Below are 24,317 nucleotides of genomic sequence, written 5' to 3' on the forward strand. Positions count from 1 at the left end.
TAGCTCCTGCTATTGGCAAGCTTGCTTCCTCTAATTTAGGTGGTCTGTGAAACCTGTTTAAAGCAAGCTGACTTATTTTATTATATAAAACACAATCTCTGGTCTAATTAGTTGAATATCCTGTTTTTGTTCACACTGCATGTATACAACAAACATTTCCAGCTCCTGGTTTCGATTTTTACAAAATGTGCTATAAAATAAGTAGAGAAAACCTAATTTGGATCTCTTCATGCTATCTGCAAAGGACTACTCAGAGGAAACTTTTTCTACATGCCTCAGTAGCTTCTCAGCTCTTCTGAATGTTTATTCTCATTCATTTTTAATGTAGAAAATAAGTAAATATGAGTAACTTTACAGAAATGCATCTTGGGTTTTGCCACATATATTCTAATGTGCTACTTCAAAATATTATATAGATATGCCAAAGAGCATCAGAAAAATGTGGCCATTTCAATCATACATGTACAGAGAACATATGCTGCAGATGAAGCTTCTCTACACAGCATAGACATTCTTAACCAGCAAAGCAAGCAAAATGTATGGTGACTGTATTTGGGTTAATACTCCCTCAAAGCCCCTGCAATAATGTTGTAGTGTCGGCCAACGACTGGCTGATGTTGTTATGGTAACCCCGAAGTCCCGTCTTTTAGGGTGGCAGCTCTGAGCATGACATCAGAGCATTCCTGCTTGGAGTACCCTGAAGTGGGTGAGTACTTTGTTTTTGCACCAGATCAACTAAGCAAAGTTGCTACCTGTAATGCACATCAAAATTATATGTATAATCTTTGTTAAATGATGAAGGTTGAGCAGCTTATGAAAAGGACATCCTGCTTTTCAGTTGTAATCACTTGTCCTTTGTCACTAGAAAACAAAACTAAGTATTTGCAAGAGAGAGCAAACCATTTAGGAGTGTTGGAGCCACTTTCTTTGACTCTCACCCATAACCTTTATTATAGTAATAATTAAAAGCTAACCAAAAGCTTTGCTGCTTGCTGACAATCACTCTTGATTAAAGTTAGACTGGTATTTAATAGCCACGTTTTAGAGTATTAAAACAATAGAAGAAGATAAGGAGTAGAAAACAAAAGACATTTTCAAGACAAGCTCTATCTTCAACTGAAAGAAAAGTCACCAGAAAGAAAAAAATTATACCTTTTTTGAACAACATATAGACAGTTTTAGTGTTTCATGGTACATTACTGTTTTAGTTAATTCATATATCCTTTCTTCAGATAGTACCATTAAAAGCTGAAGGAAAACAAAACTCTTCAGAGACACATTGTCAGAACTACCTTAACATACTCTTCCATGTCATATTCCACAAACTCAACTTAATATCAAGAAGCAAATGAAAATCCAATTTCACATGTAGCACTCAAGGAACTATTTTCTGAAGACAAAGGAATGGAGAGTTTCTAAAATTTTTCCAAAGACCAAAAATAAGACAACTTCTAATTATTCTATTTAACAGAATATGACTTCTACAAGACTTCATACTACTTTAAAAGAATACTAATTCTCATTCTAACAACAAGTAATTAAAATCCTTTGCTTCACTGAAAGAAAATGCCAGTAGAATTTGAGAAGAAACAGTAGTGACAGATGTCATTAGAAAGGTCATTAAACACATTAGTATTAAGAGAAAAATCAATGCTTCTCATTATAACTGTAATGTAACTGTAAAAAGGAATTACTGTGCCTTTTACTTATTCAACTGACCAGTCCACAAACTGTTAAAAGCCGTTATTGTGAAATGGTGCAGTTCATAAAGAACTTATTTAAATAAACAGTATGACCTTCAGTGTTATACACAAAATCTATAAATGATGTAATCAATTTTTCCTCAATAAAGTCATATCCTCAACTGAACTGAACTGATAAATGTTTATTAGCACAGCTATACTTATCTGCACCAGAGAAAGATCCAATATGGATGTCAAAAAGATTATTTCACATTGGGTTCTTCATGGAGTAGCTGAATGTGACACCTTGTGAAAAAGAGTATTTTCATGAGGGCCAAATACAAACTACTTTCACAATTTTGCTTCATCCAATTACCCTCTCCTGACGGGATTTCATATTCTTTATACATGGAACATCAACCATAATACAAGCCACAGTCATGCTCTCACCCCTAGCATTTACCAAATTGCTTACTTTTCTTCAAAGCAAAAACAAATGCAGACATTAAAACAAAGGGGAAGTTTCATTTTATAAACACAAATTTATAAAGCATATCCTTGAAACCATTATCCTTCATTTAGAAATACTTCTTTTTCACAAAAGATTTATCTCAACTCTCTTTCACCTTGGCCACAATCAGCAGTGGTCTAACTGAAAGGAAATAAGAAATAAGACCTCTGTATTCACATCATTTCTATTCAGTTGTTGTATTTCTGGAATTCATAAAAATATTTGCCCCAAATTTAATGGTAATTTAACTCTACGACCTCTGTATTAGAGTAGAAAATAAATTTTGCCTCTTTTGTTCTCCCAGCTCCCACAGTCTCAGTCAAACTGGGAAATGCTTTTTGACAACACTGGCACAAAAGAAATAATTTAGCTTTTCTCTTTCCTGAATAAGCATCAGTATTTAGAGGTAAACACTGTAAAGCAGAATAAAATGCTACAGGGAATATTTTTTTCAAAATGTCTACTGATTATTAGTATTACCTCAAAAGTCTTTTAATAGACATTTCTTGTTATGCAAATAGCAACCAGTCTGCCAGGAAATACTTTAAATTCTCTATAACATTTGGCACAAAAAAGGTACAAGTCATAAGTTTAGCTGTACCAAAAATCCCTGGGCATCCAGCTACTAGCATGAAACAAAGAAGAAAAAATATTTTTTATACAATTATATGTCTAGGGATCAGACAATTTCAGAAATTACCTATTTAATAAATTATGGAATAATAAAACAAAAAAAAAACCTGTGGTGTAATACAACACACAATGAAGAGCAAAGTTGTGCATTGAGACATATTTTAAATTGCCATAGTACTCTATGTTATTATACCATCATCCTGGATAAGAAAAGATGACTCCCAAATTGTTTCTAAAAAAAGCAACATGATGGTCAGAATCACACTAGTGATTCTAGTGTGGTGTTGAGAGGTTAAAAGAAACTGGGTTGGTTAGTTTTGTCATGGTGCTAAAACAAAAAGTCATTCTTATTTGAAATAGAATGAGAAATGTATACCAGATTTGGGAGGCATTTGAAATATGTACAATTATGGGACTCGTTCCCTGAATAAGGATAAATACAATTGTCTCCTACTTTACAAGAGTAGCATATCTCTGCTGAAACCAGATATATATGTGTCATTATTTATAACATATTTATGTGATTTATTCTGTACCTAAAGACCTAATAAAAATTTTCATCTTGACAGGAATAATTTTTATGTGAAAACAGAAACTTTTCTCAAAGATTTTAGCTAATGTCATGGTAGCTATAAATAGAAAGCCTAGAGAGAGACATTTGTTTCTTCACCCCAAGGTCATTCCTGTTGCCAAGTTCTCTCAAGTCACTGAACTTCTTCTCCCCTCTGGAAAGCAGCTTTCTTTAGGGGTCATGTCAAGCATCAGCAATTTTTGCAGATGATACTTAACAGTGAGCTAATTCACCCCAGTGCAGTACAGTGCGGTGCGGTGTTTCCACCAAAATGCAGAATTACCTGCTGAGCTCCCCACCTCAGCTGGCTCCACATTGCATGCCATGGAAGAAGCCGAGAGACAGGAGAGCCTACATGGGTCAAAGCTCACATGGGAGCTGAATCTTCCAGAAAAAAACTCTTTTCTGTGTAACAACAGCTCCAAACCCACTGCATAATACTAAACTGCTCTCTTATGTGTGTTCCATACAGAAATCAGGCAGTGCTGTAAAAATTCTTCCTCCCTCCACACTGCAAAAGGACGTTCTGAAACAATTCAATCAATTTACGAAGTACAGTATTTTCTCTTGTCAAATTCTAAACAAATAAAAAAAAAGCCTTTCAGTATGAAAACTATAATTACAGCCAAGTGGTGCTTCATTACCACTGTAGCTTGAGGGACATTATCTGAACAACTTCTATTTCATATCATTTTATAACAAAACATAGATGCTTAAGTTATCCTCATAAGTATAACACTAAAAGATCATCCTAGATATATTGTGTGTATTACACCATTTTGAACATATACTTCTTCTTTACACAAGATGCACCATGTTAACTTTCTGAAATGAGAGATGAGACTGTAGAGCCACTATTTCATCACATTCTCACAGTACGGTAATTTTACTTTTTTATTTTTGCTAGTTACTTGTTGGTAAGCCCAATAAAAGGCTAAAACTTGACAGCACTTGAGAGAAATTGAATGATTAATAATGATTATACCAGTTTATAGAGGTATTCTTATGAGGTGAGAGAAGACAAAATGCAGTAATTGCAAATATAATATTCTGTTAAGATAGAAATGTTTGTCTGATTAGCAATTTCGCCCAGCATGTATAATTCACGTAACATATACTTCTGAATGCTGCTTTGATACAGATTATCCAGTCATCAATATTTTGTCAGACAAACACACTTTCAGTCATTTTATTTTTATTGTAAAATAAGAGACAAAAAGGATATTCAGCATACTATTCCAGGGTTACACTCCAAACTCTAAGCTCCAGAAAATAAGGAAAAGTACTCTGTCTTCCAACAGCAGCAGCCAAACTACTGAGCTCTTTCCTGGGCAGAAAGAAGAGACAATCAATCTGAGGAACTGCCCAGAAATATTCCTGCATTTCTCAATTCCTCCCAAGGATAATATGCATGCTTGGACACACATTATACAAACCCCACACTCCCTCTGATGGGAAGAAATCACCTTGGATATTAGTGCATAGAGTCATTTTAATGAGGCTACTCAAGACAATGCAGATCCAAGTGCCTTTATTAGGCATTTAAATATTGCCTTCAGCAGGTATCATTTAACAGTAAACTGTAACTAGAATAGATAACTAAAATTATATACAATTTCAAAGATTTAAATGCTGAAATCTTAAATTACCCATATATTGTCCAAATTATTAATTACATTTAGGATCTCTGGTCATTTCAGTTCAAGCAAAGTATATAGATCCACATATCTGGAATTTGTATACTTAGAGGTCCTGGTCTTCTGCTCCATCCTGAAATGCCCTTTGCTCTTTAAAGGGTTGGAAAATCCATAAACTTGCTGGTTTTCAAATGTTATGCTCATTACTGCTCCGACAGACTCTGAGGTTTACTAAAAATTCACAAAAAAGGAACAAAAAAATCTCCATTTATCTTAGATGAATGTGGATTAACTATTTGTAATCTTTCCTTTGTTTTAAATTTAGTTTATATATCAGTTCTTCAAAAAGCATCTTGTGTTAGTATGCCATTATGTCAATCCTAGCAATAACAAACAAGTACAGAGAACATTAAAAATTAAGAAAAAATGATAAAAAGTTTAATTAAACACACAATATCTGTGTCTGGCACAAATATGTCAGGGAAACTATAATAGTTATGTTGAGATTGTAGATTACCCACTTGAAACTACTATAGTAGTAGTAAATGGATTTAATGCTACTGTAAGCACATTAAAAGTTGTGGCATAAATCCACTATACTGCTATTTAATCTGTCATGTAGAGGTTAGCCAAACTTTCAGAAAGTCTGAGTAAATTCTGTTAAAGCCATCTACTCCATCATTAATTACAATGTAGATATTTATTTTTTCAATAAAGAGTAATCAATGCTCAGGGCTGAGGAAAATGTTTAATTCCATAAAAATTAAATTTGCATTAGCATTGCTTTGAAATAAATTTTGTTTGGCATGTCAAAGTACAGTATTGAATCCACTGTGATCTGTTTGCAATGGAATGGCTAAAGAATGAGATTTTCAAGAAGTAAGAAATTCCAGTTTGATTTTTACCTTCCATGAGCTGGTCTGGCATAAGAGCAGACTTTGCTTTGGAGGTTAGACTAAAGAGCTCTTGAGGTCCCTTGCACTTGACTCTCCCATGATGATCCTCTCAATAGAAAGGCTTGCTTCCTCTGCCAACACTGCCTTGGGTAACGATACACAGCACCGCTGTCATCGGAGCCTGCTCAGATCTCTTGGTATGACTGCATCAGATGAGAGCAATTTAGATGTTACCAGAGGTGAAGGGCACTGTTCAATCTGTCTCTGAGCCAGTTGTATGGAGTTGAAAATTCTGAAAAGGCAGACAGTCTGCTGGACTGCTAAAGGAAATAAAACTCCATTTGGTCATGAGGCAATATTTGCTTTGCTGTTACCTACAAGAGTAGGTAACAGCAAAGAAGAATATTTCAATGAAATCCCAGCAGGATACTAAAAATGGTTTGAATGTCCTATTAGCTTGTTTAAAAAATTTAAAGTAACACACTATATTTATTCAGTTAACAGAAAGGAACTATTTTCTAGGAAGAGAGAAGCATGATTCCCTGAAACCTTACCATCTTAATTTGTAATCTCCGTATTTCTGCTCAGATAGGTGTTCAGTGTTTTCCACAGATCTGGGACTAAATACACTACAGTTTTATACAAAGCTTCAAAAATACAGCTTTAGCAATCACAAATTAGAGTTAGAATAATAACCACTTCATATTAAGTGCTAAACTTTAACTTCTTAGAGTGGTATTTTTCCTCATGTAGTGACTGTTTCACTCTTTACATGTTATAAACCTGCAATGAGTTTCATTAGAAGTGGTTCTGCTGAGAAAACCTGTCAGTTTGAAGGTATTATTTATGCTGAGTTTCACCAATATAGTTGTTACCAATATCAAGATTACTTACTCCAATATCAAGATTATCAAGATACTCTACCAGTGTAATTTAATAAACACTAATTGGTCAATTAAATTTGCCTAAAATTTAGAGTACACTTTTATAGATGATTAAATAGACATCATAAAGTCCTATTTTTGAAAAAAGCAATGTGGAAAGGACAACAAACTAGAACCACGCAATAATACCTGTAACGTCACAGAAGCCATGGAGTGTAAAGCAGGACAGAAATAAGCTGCAGCACTAAATTCCAGCTTTTGCTCTAATCTTAGGACTAGATAACATAAGAAAGCCCTTTCTGTTCTTAGCTCTGCATGTGCATAAAATCATTGTCATGAGATTTACATAGTAGTAAGTTTAAAGGGGGGTAGGGAAGGTCTTTAAAGCATTTTTCTCATATTAGAACCATCTCGTGCAGACAGATTGCATTTCTATTCTTTAGCATGGGCAAAAACTATAATTTGATAATGTTTTTTAAAGTAAAAGGTTTCAGAAAATAGAAAATTACAGTTATTTATCACTAGTATTGTATCAACTCCCTAAGTAAATATTCTAGAACTGGAATACTCTAAACTCAAAAGTATGAAGAATAAAGAAGTTTTAGAAGAAGAATTTCAACAGAATAATGCCTATATAGTCTATGTTTGTCTATGACTGTTGCATCTGCCAAAGTCTGCTTGCTGGCATTCACTGGGGTTAAGTATTTGAATGTAACTCAAATCAAAATGTTAATGTTTCATTATAAAACTATTTTGTCTTCTAACAAGGATACATTTCTCATTATGTAGTAATTTGCAGAATTTATTAACAAACATTTTCCAAAACAAGCACAGAAAGGTTTGCTTTAAAAGGAATTCCAGTTCAGTCCTGAACAGGAGTCTTGTGAGAACAAGAAAATCTTGTCTCTCTAAATGACTGCTGGCTTTCAACTGAGACTCTCATAGTCAAGATAAATGCTTAATGGAATTTGAATAATTTGAACAATTATAGGAAATCATATTTAAGTGCAAAGGACAACTTTTAAAATTCAATTTAATTTCTGTTTACATGCCCTGATAATCACACACTGCAAACATGATCAGCACTTACAGCAACCACAGCTATATCTTATTGACAGTAAATCTAGATAGGTTGACAGGGCAAAAACCAGTTTAAGCTTAGTGGTTGAAAGCTTAAATGCCTTTCATAGCCATGCAAAATACAAGTGTATGGGAGATTCAAAGTAAAAGATGAAGCAGATCTAATTCATTGTTATGTAAATAGTATAGAGGAAAACCATAAAGAACAAATTGAGAATATGAGACTGTATATGATACTGCTTTCCACACTGCCAATTTACATGTGTTTTATTCTTGGACTTTTTCTGCAAAATGCAAAAACTGGTTACCCTAGCAACTGCCACATGTTACTCAGTTTATTTCTGAGGTACAGAGCAGCCTATAAAAGAATAATATTGTGCACTTCTATTAGGATCTCTCAGCATCACAGAGATTTCAGAACTTCATGTGCCAGCATGTCCATGTATCTTCTGAAAGTTTAAAAAAAAAATATTAAAGAGTATTGTATGTATTTTGTAAACTCATTTTCTTTATGTTTTATGTGCAAATTAAAAACAAAGATTAGGAGCTGTATGGAGAAAAATGTATACTTTGTCCAACCTGATAGTTGTTTTCTGCATTATATTTTTAGTACAGTTCTAGTAGACACTTATAACAAATAAGTAAAGACTTCAAAACTCCTTTAATGATTTATAGGGTATCATCTTCCAAAGCATAATAAGGACCTGAGCAACCTGGTATAGTGGAAGGTGTCTGTGCCCATGGTGGGAGGGGTTGGAAATAGGATGATCTTTAATGTCCCTTTAAAACCAAATTATTGTATGATTCTGCAATAATTCTATGATAATCATTAGAAGATCTCAAATTCTCATCATCTGTTAAAGGTTAAGATTTAGTTCAAAGTAAGAATTAAAGGATTTTGCAGTTGCTCTTTAATTGTATGCCCTCTCTCCCCAAAATGCAGAACTCTGTTACATGTCTAGGCCCTGTATAATTTATGAGGAGATGTCTTGCAATGTAGTACAAAATAACCAGAATGATAAAAAGGGATTCAACTGAAGTTAGCCATTAATGAACATATCTTAAGGAAAACTCATTCTTTCACTTTTGAAGCCTGGAAAGGAGCCTCTGTGCCCACCAAAGATCCACCGCCCCTAGTCCTAGAGACAGGCTAGACACCCAAGCAGTCTGCACAGGAGCCAAGACACAACTCATAATTTATAGTTTATAGGTCAATGTTAAGCATTTTTTCCCATCTTCCAGTAATTTTTTTCTGGTTTCCACACAAAAATATTTTTTAATACAATAGAGGAAAATGCTTGGTTACATCCTCACTCCTCATTCCAAATACACAACTTTGCCCATTAAGATAATAAAAATATTTCTAAATTTGTACTTGAAACAGAATAATAAAAACTTAAAAAGTCTTTGGATTTAAATAATCATTTGTATGTTTGAATATTCTTCCTGCTAGCTATTTTCACAAGCTCTAACCAGTAAATGCTGCTCTGACAGTTTTACTTATCTCCACTGACTTCTATATCATAACATACCTGAAAAGAATACAAAAGCTGAGGAACATCTTAGCAGAATAAGCCCAGATACACAAGCCCCATACATTTTTCCTACGGTTATCAGGGATGAGGATTTTGGCATGTAGCTAAAACCACAAATTATAGCTTTAGATTGACAAGCAAAACAAGAGCACATAATCTCCTGAACAGGTTAGAAGTTTTGAACAGATCTGACAGCATCCTCTTGGATTGGAAGGGTAAACTAATAGGGGCTAATTCTGTATTTAGGTTTTGGGAAGCATTCAAACTAAAAGTGCCTCAAACATTACTGCTATGAGCATATGCTTCCCTTTGGATTCTTGTGATGTTGGGTTTAATCAAACTACAGAAACACAATAGCAGGAAACATATCAACAGACCTTTTTTGCATTCCTTTGGGACATATTATAGAGTAATCAATTGTAAATTAATTGGGGAAAATTTGTTTTGCATAGCATAGAGAGGCAAAATATTAATTCGGAATAATTTGCTTAATGGCAATTCTAATATGTTATGCATGTATTCAACCTTGTTTTTTATAGTGAGATGCAAAACAATTATCAAGGATGTAAATTCCAAGAAACTTTAATCTATACCTCTATTACAAGTAAAAGTAGAGTCAAAATACTAGATAAAATTTAATTTCTACCAAGAAATATTCAGACTAGTTATTTGAGTGCATCAAATCTTCCATCAGCTTATGAGAATTTATAACCATTTCATTACATTTAGGCACACTGGGTACAGATATGCAAAGCCACTTAACATCACAGAGGTTTCACGTTGTACAATCTATCTGTACATAACCATTTGAGACAGTGCTAGCTCTCCATCTGTTACTTATTTTAGATCTTACATAAACAATACCTGCTCAAAGGACACTTTCAAGAGAAACAAATACTAAGCTATTGATGGTATATGTCTAAAAATAATTCTCTTTATTTTTAAACAAAATCCTGCATTTGGTCTGTCTTATATTAGTCTAGGTAGAAAAACAGAGAAAATAAGTATATTAAATATATGTGATAAAGGGACAGAAAAAAAATTTTTAAAAGTCACTCTATGTTTAAAGTCCCAAAGCACACCTTCAAGTGAAAGCACAAACACAGATACTAATAAAATAAAAATATGTAAAAAAAATAGGTATTTTGCAGTTTATTGGCCTTAATAAGTAAGTCACCTTATTTCAAGACTCAGGGAATGTGAGATTCAATATATGCCATTCTTGCTCTGATTAAATGTCAGAGCCACAGGCTTGTTGTTTCAAAATGAGAGAGCAACAATTTTGTGTCTATAATGAACCCTCCTGATGACTTTTCTGGGCAATACTTTTCTTATCAATGAAACATCACAGTGTAGGTTCTTTATTATGATATGCTTTGGTTTAATAGAAATTCATTTTTATTTTTAATACTAGAAACAAACTGATGTAAATTTGACCTGATTGTTGACAAGATCTCTGACCAAAGGCAGAGAGGAAAGAGCAGTCAGAAACCTTATTGCATATATGGAAAAGTATGGCTTATGATGATTTTTGCTTTTCATACCATTAATGAGGTTTGAGACCTCCTTTTTGAAGTTCCTGTCCTCAAATCCACCATTTCCACAGCTAGAGGCATTGTAGGTCAATGTGGTTATCTCAGAAAGATAAAGTTTTTGTGACTGTACAAGCTCAAGCCCCAGAGGCACTCTATGTCCATGTGGTTATCTTAGAAAATGAAGCTCATCACCACACAATTCTACAATCTATGCCTAACCAGACACCATTGAGCCCTCAGGAATTAATGGACTTTCCTAAGTAGCATAAAAAGCATCTCTCAGCAGAAAGAAAACACCATGCACTGGATCATTCTGTTCAAATTCCTTGCATTTAAGAATTCAATAAATAGTTTACAAATAGTTCTATAAATATGCCTGGTATATTTAGAACTTATGTCTCTAACACAGAAATATAAACATCTAAAAAGTTGCTAAGGATTTTTGCAAAAGTTACATTGCATTCAGAATCCAGACATCCTGAATCATATTTGCTCTTTCCCCCCCCACCCTATTTTTCAAATTTGTTTGCAGGAATAAATCTGTGTTCACACAAAAAGCCGTGCAAAATGAATTCTGAGTCTATTACTTGAAATTGTTCAGCTGTAAAGCATATTCTGGCTTGGATTCAACAAAGTTCATAAGCACCAGTTTATGAAAAGTTAGAGGTACTTTTGAAAGTACCTCTAACATAAAGTATTACACAGAGGTAACAGTAAACTTAGAATATCAAATAACAACAATGAATTATTGTGTCTTTTTTGGACTGGTTAAATGTAAAAAAGAAAAAGTGTTAAAAAAAACATACAGTTAACTACTGTAATCAAGAACTGGTAAATGAAATCTAGTACACATAACAGCACACTGCAAAAAGTAGGAAACACTGATAACCCAAAGAGACATGGAGCTTGACCTAGAATTCGAGACTTTGCAGATTATGAGTGATAAACACTGAGCTCTCATAACAGGTTGATGGCATAGTGAATGCTGGTTTCATTCATCTCTTTTAGGCCTAAAGGATTGAGAAGTCTCATTCTTACCACATGGGTCCCCAAAGAGCCATTAGGAAGAGAGCCTTAGTCTGAGTGGAAAAAAAACCCTCAAAGGACAAAGCAACAAATGTTTAAATTTTTTTCTTTTTATGAGTAGTGATAGAAATCACTGCATAGAGCAGAATTAGAATTAACATCAATTTGGTTTTACTTCCAACTCCATTAACTTCCAAAGATGATGACCAAGTAGGAAAAAAACCCCAACTCTTCTCATTGCCCTCTTCTTACTCTTCCATCTGCCTCTAGCAGACAAAACCTGTTTGTACCTAATCCTTTCAGCATAAATCAAAAATGAAATGTAATAATTTACAAACATAAGGTGCAACTGAGATGATAAAATTAAAAAAATATATATTAAAGAAAATCATACAAATTCTGAATACTTTGACAATTTTTTTATCAAATATATTTTTTTTTAACTCTGAACCTGGCTGGCAGGAAAACTATGAATATAATGAATGGTACATAGCAGCTCCCCACAAATCAGGATTTGAAAGGCATGGAGCTACTTTAAGTTGATTTCCAGTCAATAAGTATTCTGAATATTTTGCAGGCACAAAATTAAATGAGACCACAATTAACCTCAGCTGGATTCTGACACATGCCCATACTGCAGAATACTCTGTCTGTATCCTCCTTTCCTGCAGCCAGACATTGAAATTTTATTTTTAACTCTACTGACAATGTCTACTCTATGAAGAAATAGATGCAGTTTTGCAGTATCAGTGCCCCCATGAAAATTGTCACATCAGACAGAAGTCACCAAAATCTGATGCTCATAATTTTGAATATTAAAATAAAAAAAAAAAAAAGTATTGGAACTGTTGCATTAGAAGTATGTTGCCTGATAGATCCAAAGAATTACCTGTATTTGTCTGGTATCATTTTGTAACCCTGGAAAGTTCTTTCTCTAACATGTGGAATGGAAGCCTAACACTTGTAAACATTAAAATATCAAACTAGCATGGGTAGCCTTTGGAACTAAGGATTTTTCTTCCACTGAAACAAATTCTGTTTCATGCTGCTTAGCTATTATTATTTTTAAAAGAGAAAGCAATTAAAACCATGGTGAAAAATTCATCGAGAGCGACTTTCATAATAAAAGTATTACAGACTCAATAGCAGTAAGATAGGAATGAGCTTGTTCCAAAACAATCTGCCTAAACTAATTACCAAACTAATGAAGGCTAATCATTTCAAACCTTAATAACAGCTTGAAAAATATGCTATTTCACAATTAAGCAAATGAACCAGAAAGACTTTTTTTCACTAGAATGTGCTGATTTATCGTTCCATTGGATTTCTAGGATCACATTTGTGTATAATCTACTACTTTATTTATAGAGTAAAACAAAATAAATCAAAACAAACCTTCCCATTCATCAAAAATAGTTTGTTGTAAGTTTCTTTTATATTACAAATCCAGTGGAGAGGAATGTTGCCGCCTTCCCCTTCTAGAAATTGAGTTTGTATATAGGGAAGTATTTGGGGACATTAATAGCAGCATTTCTGCTCTAACAGAATAGAATCCTTACTTCTCTGACATAGGGGAAGTCTAACAGCAATTCGTGAAAGAATTAAAACCCTGAAAATAGCTTGCAAACCCGAAAGACCAGAAAGAAAAAAAAAAGAAGCTTATCAAGACTTTTTCATTTTACTATTTCCTTAGTTATTAGTTTGGTAGCTACACAGCATAAAAATGAGATTATTCAGCCTAAGAAAAAAATAACTATGAATGCTTATCAGTTAAGCATAGCTAATAGTTAGCCTTTTGATTCACAAACATTGAACATTAGCTATAACCAAAACATCCTTGGTACGATCTTATTTATTAGGTTATCATCCTGGACAGTCCTGATAAGGAAAAGGATATCTAATCCTTCTGGAGAAACATTCAGATGTTTTGCTAACTGTCAACTAAACAAAAATTTATTTCAAAGCATGAGTTCCCTTGATAAAAAAGGGTTTGGTAATAGATCAAGCTACTAAGAACATAACCTGTTTGAATTTTTGGACTGGTGCAGATTACTACATGACAATGTTCAAAGGAATACCAAGCCTTGCCTTATCTTTGTCAACATGTAATTGGAGACTTCAATTTTTATTTCTTTCAAGCTAACTATGGGGGTTTGTTACTAAGAATCTCTGTCTCCACCTGCAGTAGAAATGCCATCGTTCATTAAAACAGCCTAGTGAAAACTGGTTTTCTGTGTTCAGATGACTATAAACTACAAGGACATTAAAAAGGATTGAGACATCCTGACTTTGGAGAGAACACATCTCAATAAATCTTCAGTATTTTCTTCCAAGTTAAGCTTCTATTAATACCAAAAAATGTTAAAAATGCTTTTAAAATTGACCCTTGAAAAATAAGCATTTGTAGAAAAAAGGCAACTAAACAGCAAAATTCTTTGTATCTTATCAGTTTACATTCAATTCTAATTTTTAACAGCAACCTGGAAATTATAATGAAATTAAAACCCAATTTTCAAGCCAAACATTTTTATGGCATTTAGGGTATTTTTTTTACTGCTTGAAATGCAAGTCCTAAAAGCCTACTCCTGAAGGACTGCCAAACAAAGCTATTCCACCTCATAACTACTCGACTTTCTACTCATTATTTCTATAAGTTTCAAATGCTATTTCGTCTTCCCTGGATGTTGCTCACATTATTGCCCATGAATACCAAGAGACAGAAAAAAACATTCTTCACCTTCAAGGGTATATTTTCAGGACTTTTCAAGTTCTCAGCCATTCAGATGTGATGCCTTGCCTATTCATTTAATCACAGAATAAACTCAACCTTTAACCAACTGCAGATTACTGGATTACCAGAGATTCAGAACTGAAATTTCAAAAATATATCAGGATCATTCTCCACAACCAGTAGTGGAAAGTGAACCTGATTGGTCAAGGTTTGAAAATATAGGAATTAGAAAAGTCAATGTTCTGCACTCCATTTTCCAAATCTGGATTTACTTTCAAAATTTGCATTTCCCACATACAACAGGATAGGATGATAAGGACAGTTTAAAGTGTACTTAAACAAACCTAAGGACCAGTATGGATTTTGGTCTTCAAATCCTTTCCATGTTTTATTTTCTTTGTATTAGGAATGTTAAAGCAACTTGAGGTGACATTTCCTAGCTCATTAACAGAGGACATTTTCAAGGAGACATTTTCATTAACAAAGTCATTTTCAAGGAGACAGACAGGTGGTTTATAACTTCCATCATTATAATATCAAACAAGGTGACAACTATTGCCTGAAGGAAGGATAATTACACTACAAGAGAACTTAATCTATATTTAGTTCACATGTACAAGAACTGGCAGAACAAAGCCACACACCAAAGCTGAATTATCCTCATTTACCTGTTTATATTATGATTAACCATATTAACCCTCAATTCCCTTTTATTGGTATTGGTTTGTGTACTGCATCAGCTAAGTCCATCAAGTGAATAATTTTCAAAGTATCTGCACTAACTGTTATGCACTGCTGCGATATAGAAGACCTATTAATATTTTTAGAGAAACACCTTCACATCTTAATCTCTTTTATTAGATGGTCAGTCAAATGCTATAGGCATGCTATCTGCCTGGTCTTAACATACTAGCTAAGGAAGAACGAGTTAAGTCAATACACCCTTCCAAATATCTGTGTCCAGTGCTTTAAAATCTTCCATGGTATATGTGTATTTTTCTTCTCAACTATAGCAGCATATATCGTTTTAAATACTGCAGATCTCATGGAGGATTCAAAAAAAATACCTAGGTCATCACCTTCAGCATGCATCTAGAGATTTCCTGTGTATCTTCTATGCTTCTAAACAATTTACCTAGGACATTCAGTACTCTTCCATTATGTTTGCCCAAGATGTTTTCTCTATATATACTCTTAATTATTTTCCATACATGGCAGCATGTATTTTCAATAGTTCCAGTTAGTTTCCATACATACTCCTAGTTAACTGGGGAGAACCATTTATTAATTCAACAAAGACCACCAGCAATTAATCTTCACATGGCCCCTCATAGTTCACATATTTTTCTAGAATTATAATATACATACAGGGAGAAAAATTACTTCACATTAATTCAATAAATAACACTACTCCTTATCTAGCTGTAAATGATTTGTCACTGTACTGAATACTTGTACAAAGAACTAACAACTCTTTCTCCTCTGTTGTCAACAAATCTAAAGCTGTTTTACAGAGGAAGCAACCTTCATCCTCTTTCAGAAAATTTATTATAATTTTCCTCATACCAACTGATTCTGCACTTATTCCAATTTGTAGTATTGAACCTCAGTGATCACCATATACAGCATTTCATGAGGGTTCGTACCTGTACCAAATAAGCTAACATGATTTTTGGCATCTGCTGGGTTCATAATTTTTGTTTCACAGGCATTCTGGTGCCAACAGTCCCCCTATGAGTAAGGAAGTATATACCATGTCTTTCTCCCTACTTCTGATAATCACTCTGATGACTTCCAGCTATGAATCAGAAATTACTACTAGACCCTGAAAGCATAACTTGTCATTTTACATTGTTGAAATATCACATTATTGCAAGATCCATCTTTACTTATTCAAGCTGTTTTACTGCTGAAAAAGACAACCATGCCATTATGTGAAAGCATGAAGGCTGAAGTCAGGCTTAAGAAAAATGCCTTAGAAAAAAGATGCAGGTTGCTTTGGCATAATGTCATTACAAAATTATGCCAAATCCATCTTTGGAAGGAAAAATTGCAAGGACAGTTTGAAATGGTTTATCTGTCCCACTTTAATACATGTGATAAAAAAAGCTGTTCCATAACCACCACTAATTGTATCTTTTCAGTATCTTAATTCAAACTTGCATTTTCTTCAGCCTGAAGAGCAATTTTTCCATAGCAAGAGGCATTTCACTGCACAAATATATCTGTGCATCTCCATCATTCTGATCATAATGTGTGAGGTAGTGTTCCTACATGTCTCCATATAAGCACCTACAGCAGATATGTCTATCCAGTCTTGGAATCATAAGTAGGAATCACAAAAAAAATTCAAGAGAAATTATGCATGTCAAGGAAAATCAAAAGCAAACTTTTGATTACAGTGATTGCAATCTGGTTGATTGGTATGAATTTTTGAACAATAAATACTGGTCAAAATTCTTTCAGGGCTCAGAATGTCAGATTTTGTGCTGATGTCAGATTTGGCATCCAAAATTCAGAAAGATGATGCAAAGATGATAGATTCTGGAAAGCTAAGAAAGAAATATAAAATCAAGATGTGGCTATATCATGTAAGTTTCATAACTGAAGTAATCCTGTTCAATGCTAATGAGCCAAATCATCTAACAGTAAGGAATTGAGTCAATCTTTCACTTCAGACAAAATTTAAAAGAATATTTTAAAATAACAGTAAAACACTAAAAGAGTTATACATTGGGAAATTATGTAGTGAGATTAGTGGGTATTGTATCTACACATGCTGGAAAGGTTTAAATAAACTTTCAATTTTGAAAGGAAATAAAAAACACTTGAAAGAGGAGTCAGTTAATGTTCTGGGAACTATAAGATTATTTTGCTGTAGTGAACACACTGTAGAAGGAATATGATACTTAACTGTAAGTATTGCTGTTTATCTATATTGTATCTATTGCCTTTTCTCCTGGTCTTATTTTGAAAAGAAAATCTTGAGAAGATTATATCATCATTTTAATGTATGTATTTCTGGGGAAATAAAAAGTGGACCATGGTAAACATATAGCGTGGATTAGACCAATCAAATGGGTTAAAAAAGCGAAAAACCCATAATTTTAGGTCTAAATATAACATTAGTTTTGAGAATCACACACAAAAAAAAAAAACCTTAACATGTAATATTATTAATTACATGCTCAGTTGAGCAAAAACTATAATTAAAACTAAATAAAACCACAAATACTTTCTGCTATCAAAGCAATACATGACAGTATCTCTATGAGTTATGAGTATGCCTAAATTACTCCAACTGTTCTAAAACACAGCAGAAAAGAGAACTTTTATTTCCTGATCTTTACAGTAATTCTGGTTTATGCATTGTCATTTCTTGCATCCTGAAGTATTATTTCTTATCAATCTATTTCTCTACATTGCCTCAAGCAAAAAAAATTACAAAAAAATTACAAAAAGCTTACAAAAAAAAATTATTGAACAATACATTGTGAACCTGGTTCCCCAGGTGGCTCTGAATGAAAGTAATCACCCAATGTAGTCACAATTAAAAAAAGCAAGTCAGCCTAATTTGGTAGGAATATTCATGACATAATAAATATCTCATCCACTACTGGCAGCTCAAAAATAAACCATTTTTTGGTTTTTAGTTTCTATTTACTATAATGATAAGCAATAAATGCTTTTCCTTCATGTATCCCAAATCAAATTTCATGTAATATGTTCTAAATATACATCAATTACTGGCTGTGACTGTAGCAGAATTTTGCTGATACAGGTGCATTCATTAAACCCATTTAAATTTTTGGATTATTACAGTTGATATTCAATACAATGCACAGTGAATATTTATTATAAGAGCATTTACATTGATGTCACTATGTCCCAAACAAACTATAAATACACCAATAATCTAAAAGGTGAATTCACTAAATATTCAGAGGCTGCCACTAAAGACCAACAATTTAAAGTAATTTAGGTCTTCCAAGCCTAAATTCCTGTTATTGACAAATTATAGAATACAAATTGTAACTCCTGAAGTTATCATATTTATTATTATGCTAATTTATTACAATGACCTTTTTTCCCATGATAAAAAGATAAAGGGGGAAAAAAAAGACAAATCAATTCTCAAGGAAAATATCATGTGCTAAGTATAGCCACTACCTGTTTCTGTCTTTATTATAGATACCTGAACACACCTATTTCTATGGTTTAGGCATATTTAATATTTACATTTTAAAAGCTCCAGAGGAAAAACATATGCAGATTTTGCCAGTAGCTTTGCTGGATTTTGGCTAGGCTTTTTTACTAGTCAAATGTACTACAGACTTGCAGAATCTGTATGGTTGCTTTCTAGAAAATCAAGCCAAAAGTGGTCTGAAATCTTTAGTTCTGGCCATCTGCTAGAAGCAGCTGGTAGCTGGGTACATGCACCCACATCCAGAACGTGACTGCTCTCTTGCCAACTATGTGCCTAGGTAACTGCCAGTATGTGCTTCTCCACTGATAACATGACAACTGTCAAAAAGAATTTGAACATGTACGAATAAATCTAGATTAAACTAACATATTACTTTCCTAAGTAACAGCCATCATTTTTGTACATAATTGTTCAATAATGGCAATGATAAATAAGTCACACAGTGAAATCTGTCTAAGGTTAAGGACTACAGCAAGGATACCAAGGGTCTAAGTGTTTTGAAGAGTTATTGGTAACATTTTAGTCTGTTTTCTCTGACAACTAGAAAATATATATGTAAAACTCGCAATGTGTTACATCTCTATATAAAAACATCAGAATTATACATGCAATATCTGATTCAGGAAGAAGAAATAAAATAAAAAATCAGTTCAGGTTATTTTTAAAGTTTCTTTTTCTTCATCCAAGTACATAAAATTATATGTAATTTAATGGAAAACCATTGAATATATTGTAAGAAGATTTGAAAAGCCACTTACAAATTAGAACATAAATGACAAGTTAAAATACAAATGGTAAAGAAATGTGTGGTTTCCATTGAAATTCATTCTCTTATCATAAAAATATAATTTTCTAAAATCTCTGCTCGCTAAAAAAAAAAAAGTATATTTTGTACACTTTATATTAAGAGAAGTAAAAAAATAGGTGGTAACTGCAATTACTGAAATGATTAATTCCTTTGTGAGATCAAAGTAACTTTTCATCACCTTTTGCTGTGACATTTGTGAAAAGAAGAGATGTATTCAATGGCTAGGTAGTGTATGATTAAAAGTTAAAAGCACATGAGAGACAGAACAATAGAAGAAAAATCTAAAATTAAAGATTAGAAAAGTAATGCAGGATCATGATAGTAAACTAGTAGACTACAGCTAGAAAAGAAGAATAAACTCAGGGATATTCAGAAATTGCCACAGTGACTTTTTTCTCTTACCAGTCTGTATTATCAGTTGTTCCTTTCCTTGCATTTAATTTTTAAGCTCCATGGAGTAAAGATCAGGATTTTGTTTAGTAGTAAGTGGACACACAAGGTGATGGTCCTGATCCACTGCTTTAGCACCAATGCACAATGATGCTGCTTACACCATATTAATAATGTTAAAAAAATACTATTTCTATCAAGCTTTTTGATTTTGATTGACAAACATCTTACTGCACGTACGGGTACTCCCAAAGTTGTCTGCTGTCCCATGGTCAGTGATAGTACTCCCATTTAAAACAGGCTAGTAAACATGCTAATATTTTTCTGTCCTCCATTTCTTAAAAATGTTTTACTAAGTGTTCATTTATATCCATTGAAAAGTTAATCTAGAATAGCATATACATTGAATTAATATATATACATATTCCTTTGGATTCCATTTAACCTTTTGCTTTCATCACATCTACTTTGAATACTGTATTTTCTAAGCTGTAAGATTTAATATATGTGGAATCCGCTGGATCTTAAATCTATTGCAATGTTTTTCAAAATACTGGAATGTAATTTTTGATTGATACAGGAATGAGAACTATAGTAAGATCTTAATGAATTGTATGTGGTGATAATTCTTCTTATATCTGCTAAACTCCATTAAGAGACTGTAAACAAGAACAGAAGAATAGTAAGCCAGACTCAATTAGTGATAGACAAAGGCTAAATCTCATGTAAATGTAGCTGATCAGAATGTTTTCCTGACTCTATCTGTATTTGTAGATTAAAGTAACCTCAAATCACAAAATGTCCATTGATATAAAAAAAATTCCTGGTTTATAAAACCTTGTCATTCTTGCAGTGGGTCTAAGGTATGAGAACATGTCCTGTTTTACAGGCCTAGTAAACATTCCAAGATTGTGGCTTTCCCTCAGGCAAATTTATTCCACTTAAGGAGAAAAATTAAAAGGAGTTGTAACAAGTTCACAAAATAAATATAAACACATATGCTGAAATAGTTATTCAGATAGTTCCAATTGCTTCTAGGGTTGAATATCAGCTTTGCCATTTCTTTTACATCTTGCATGTAATGCTATTCAGGGCCAGTCTGAAGTTCTAAAAATCAAACATTAGGAAAAAAGTAAAGTGGATTTCCAAAATTAGTCAAGGTAAGAGCCCTACCCAAATTTTTCACAAATGTACAGATATTTCAGGTACTCACTTTAGAGATTTTTCCAACTAAGACATTTGATGCTCTCCGCTGCCCAAGCTGAACACCTCAGAAACACAAAATTTCTAGAAAATCCTCATCTGTCTTTCAATGTGAGGCCATATCTTAGCTACATGTAGGAATATAAAATATTAAGAGCATATTACAGTGATTATATGCTCTTCTGTAAAGAGAAACAGAATGAAACACTTTGCTCCAGAGAGTGGAATGAAAGAAAGACTGCATAGGCTAGCAGAAATGCTTTCCATTTTTACGGTGCCTATATAATTTTCAGGAATCCTGTCAGACCAGCTAGTATAGCTTACTTCTATAAATATTATTTCAAGACCAATTCTGTTATGAAAATCTATTATATCTGTTATACTAATTTTTTGTTTTTCAATGAAATATGTCAAATATATAAGATGTTGCATCTTTTTATTAATTGTAGTGTAATAAAAAATGCCCCAAGGAAGCATTTTTTGTTTTGACCATGAAACAAGTAATGAAAAAATGCCTCATAGAATTATTAGATATTAACTGTTCAAACTTCAGTCTGTATATTTCCATAACCAACATTTAGAAAACCCAAAAAATCCCTGTGTGCTGTAACTAAAAGCAAGTAAGTTATGGAATGTCTCATGCCCAATTTTTGGTTAGTGACATTTCCAGATTTCTGTCCATAGAACTGCTCAAAGTGGTTATAATGACAAGAACTGAGAAGTGCTCTCTCAGTTGATATGTTTGAAAGGTAGCTTTGTATGAACAGCTGTGTTTTCTAAATGCTTGCCACCTCTAAATTGGTCCTTGTGAAGTGCACTGTTTGCCTTATTGCCAGCGGGGCACATTGCACTGTAACTGCTGCATTTTTAGTTTTTATCACTGTCTCTCTAACTGCTGAAGTGGAAAAGAATGATTGCCAAAATCTGACGTGTTTCTTTTCCTTTCTGCCCACTCTGACTTGGTTCTTAGCTGTCTGTTGCTCCAGTGATGACAAATGTTGCTCAGTTTGTTCATTCACTGAATGTCTTTTCCAGCTCAAATAATGGTAATACCCTTTTGTAAATCAAGTCTCCAGCTGTCAATAGCGGTAAATCAAAGAAACCTAATTAAGGCATAACAATCATTGTTTACACAAGAATTAATTAGGCTGCAAAAAGTCACACACATAAAGGTACATTTTTCTAAAAGCAAGAGATAATACCTTAAAAGGAAGAGACACACCACATTTAGTAAGACACCAAGTATGGGTTGCAACAGGGATGGACCTCCAGAAAAAAACAGATGATCTGTTCACAAAGATTTAAGTAGTTTTAGTACATATGTTCAAGTGCACGAAACAATAACAAAAATCCTGAAGCACTAATAAGGAATACTAATTTATTAGATATAAAATATTTAGCTTTTTTATTTGCAGACATTAGGAAGCAAACCATACTATTTCATCTGGATGAGGAAATACAAGTACAATCAGAGTACCCACAAATATTTACAAGTGCAGCTGGGTAAAGAATTACATCAAATGATGCACAGTTCTTCCTGCTGCTTGTATGGAACATCTATCCTGCACCTCTGCTTACTGGTGGTAATCTGCTGTGGAACCTTGCCTGTACAAGCTTCTCTACTGTGAGAAAGTTCTAAGAATAGCACGAGTTCTAAGAATTGCTTAGAACAACACATCAATAATCTTGAGAAATCACCAAAATCCACTAAGAGTTAATGCTGACATACTTGCATTATTTAAAAAAAAACTTCTTTTTTAAAACAAGAATGAAAATGGTTTCTAGGCACAAAAACTTTTATGTATGAAAACCTCAGTTACTTTAACTACTACTCAAAGAAACAGAACAAATAACTTTCAGGTTCTCTGTGTCCTTCTTATATTACTACCTTTAAATCTGGACATTCAAAATACAAAACTTTCACATAAAACTCTAGATGGTACAAAACACTCAGCTTTAAAGCACCAGAACACATTAAAAAAGCGCTGAAAATCACTGCTAATAAGAGCAATTACATTCAATTTTATTCAGTATTTACTATTACTAGAACATTAATGAAGAAAAGGAATCAATGCATTCCAGAAGTTGAAAGTAACATGAAGTTAAAGACTTTTTTTTCCAATACAAACATTTATCTCTGTGACACCACATTCTTCAAGGAAACTGAACTTGTGATACCATTTATGATGCTGAGTGCAATTTACATGAGGTTTATTTCGTTACAGTGAATGACAGCTCACTTTTCACTTCAAAATTATTTGAAGACATCTCAAGGTTGGAAATTAGTTACAAACACACTGACACACTCACATAATCAATGCAACCAGTTAAGAAGTTATACTGCTTAACTTGATTCTGGGCTTTGATCACTTCAAGTGGGACTGGAAAACTTACATCAGCAATCCATTTTTTCTTATATTCTTAGTCAAGATGTATATTGGAGTCACATTATAATGCTGCTATAAACAAAGGACCAAAAAAATATTTTGCCACTCATAGCATTATATAAAATTTTTTACTGTTGTAATGTATCACTTTTTTATGTACTCTGTCATGTGAAGAGTACTACTGTCATAGGATTTAGTTTTAGGTTGTCCTGACAGAAGCAGGTGATCCTTATGGGTCCCTTCCAACATGACATATTCTATTCTATGACTGTAAGATCTCATAAGCCACCATGGATGCCCATTCTACTCCAGAAATATTATTTTATTCCAGACCTTTAATGACAGTTAAAAACAAATAATTTTTATATAAAACAATACATAGATCTGCTACTATTTAAACAAAAAAACTTTCTCAGTTGAAACAGTGTATTTTGAAATTATGGCTGCAGGCTGGAAGTGTCAAAACTATTCTACAATCTGTTATTCAAGCCACTCAACTTCAGTGAATATTTTACACAAGACAGAAGCACTTTAACTGAAGAAATAAGAAAGATTTATGCTAGAACACCATATGAGCTTGAGGTGGTGACTTATTAGCTAA

The 24,317-nt window shown here is 33.3% G+C and overlaps 2 protein-coding genes across 10 annotated transcripts in view; one reads left to right on the forward strand and one right to left on the reverse strand.

The window, feature by feature from the left end:
- IMMP2L (inner mitochondrial membrane peptidase subunit 2) overlaps positions 1-24,317 on the reverse strand; it is a 419,562-nt gene that overhangs the window by 218,764 nt on the left and 176,481 nt on the right. The window contains exons 4-6 of one of the 9 annotated variants that reach the window (XR_008430803.1): positions 5,940-6,133; positions 5,074-5,265; positions 4,577-4,724 (exon numbers count right to left, since the gene is read on the reverse strand). The exons of 3 other annotated variants lie outside the window; for them this stretch is intronic. The gene's annotated coding sequence lies outside the window, so the exon portion shown is untranslated. Of the gene's footprint in view, positions 1-4,576; positions 4,725-5,046; positions 5,266-5,939; positions 6,134-24,317 lie in introns of those variants that run through there. 5 more of the 9 variants (XR_008430804.1, XR_008430805.1, XR_008430808.1 and 2 more) reach the window with 5 other exon arrangements.
- The window catches only part of LRRN3 (leucine rich repeat neuronal 3), a 31,615-nt gene that overhangs the window by 1,765 nt on the left and 5,533 nt on the right, over positions 1-24,317 (forward strand). The window lies entirely within an intron of this gene.

The sequence above is a fragment of the Vidua chalybeata genome, chromosome 5 (genome assembly GCF_026979565.1).
Source record: "Vidua chalybeata isolate OUT-0048 chromosome 5, bVidCha1 merged haplotype, whole genome shotgun sequence".
Lineage (NCBI taxonomy): Eukaryota > Metazoa > Chordata > Aves > Passeriformes > Viduidae > Vidua > Vidua chalybeata.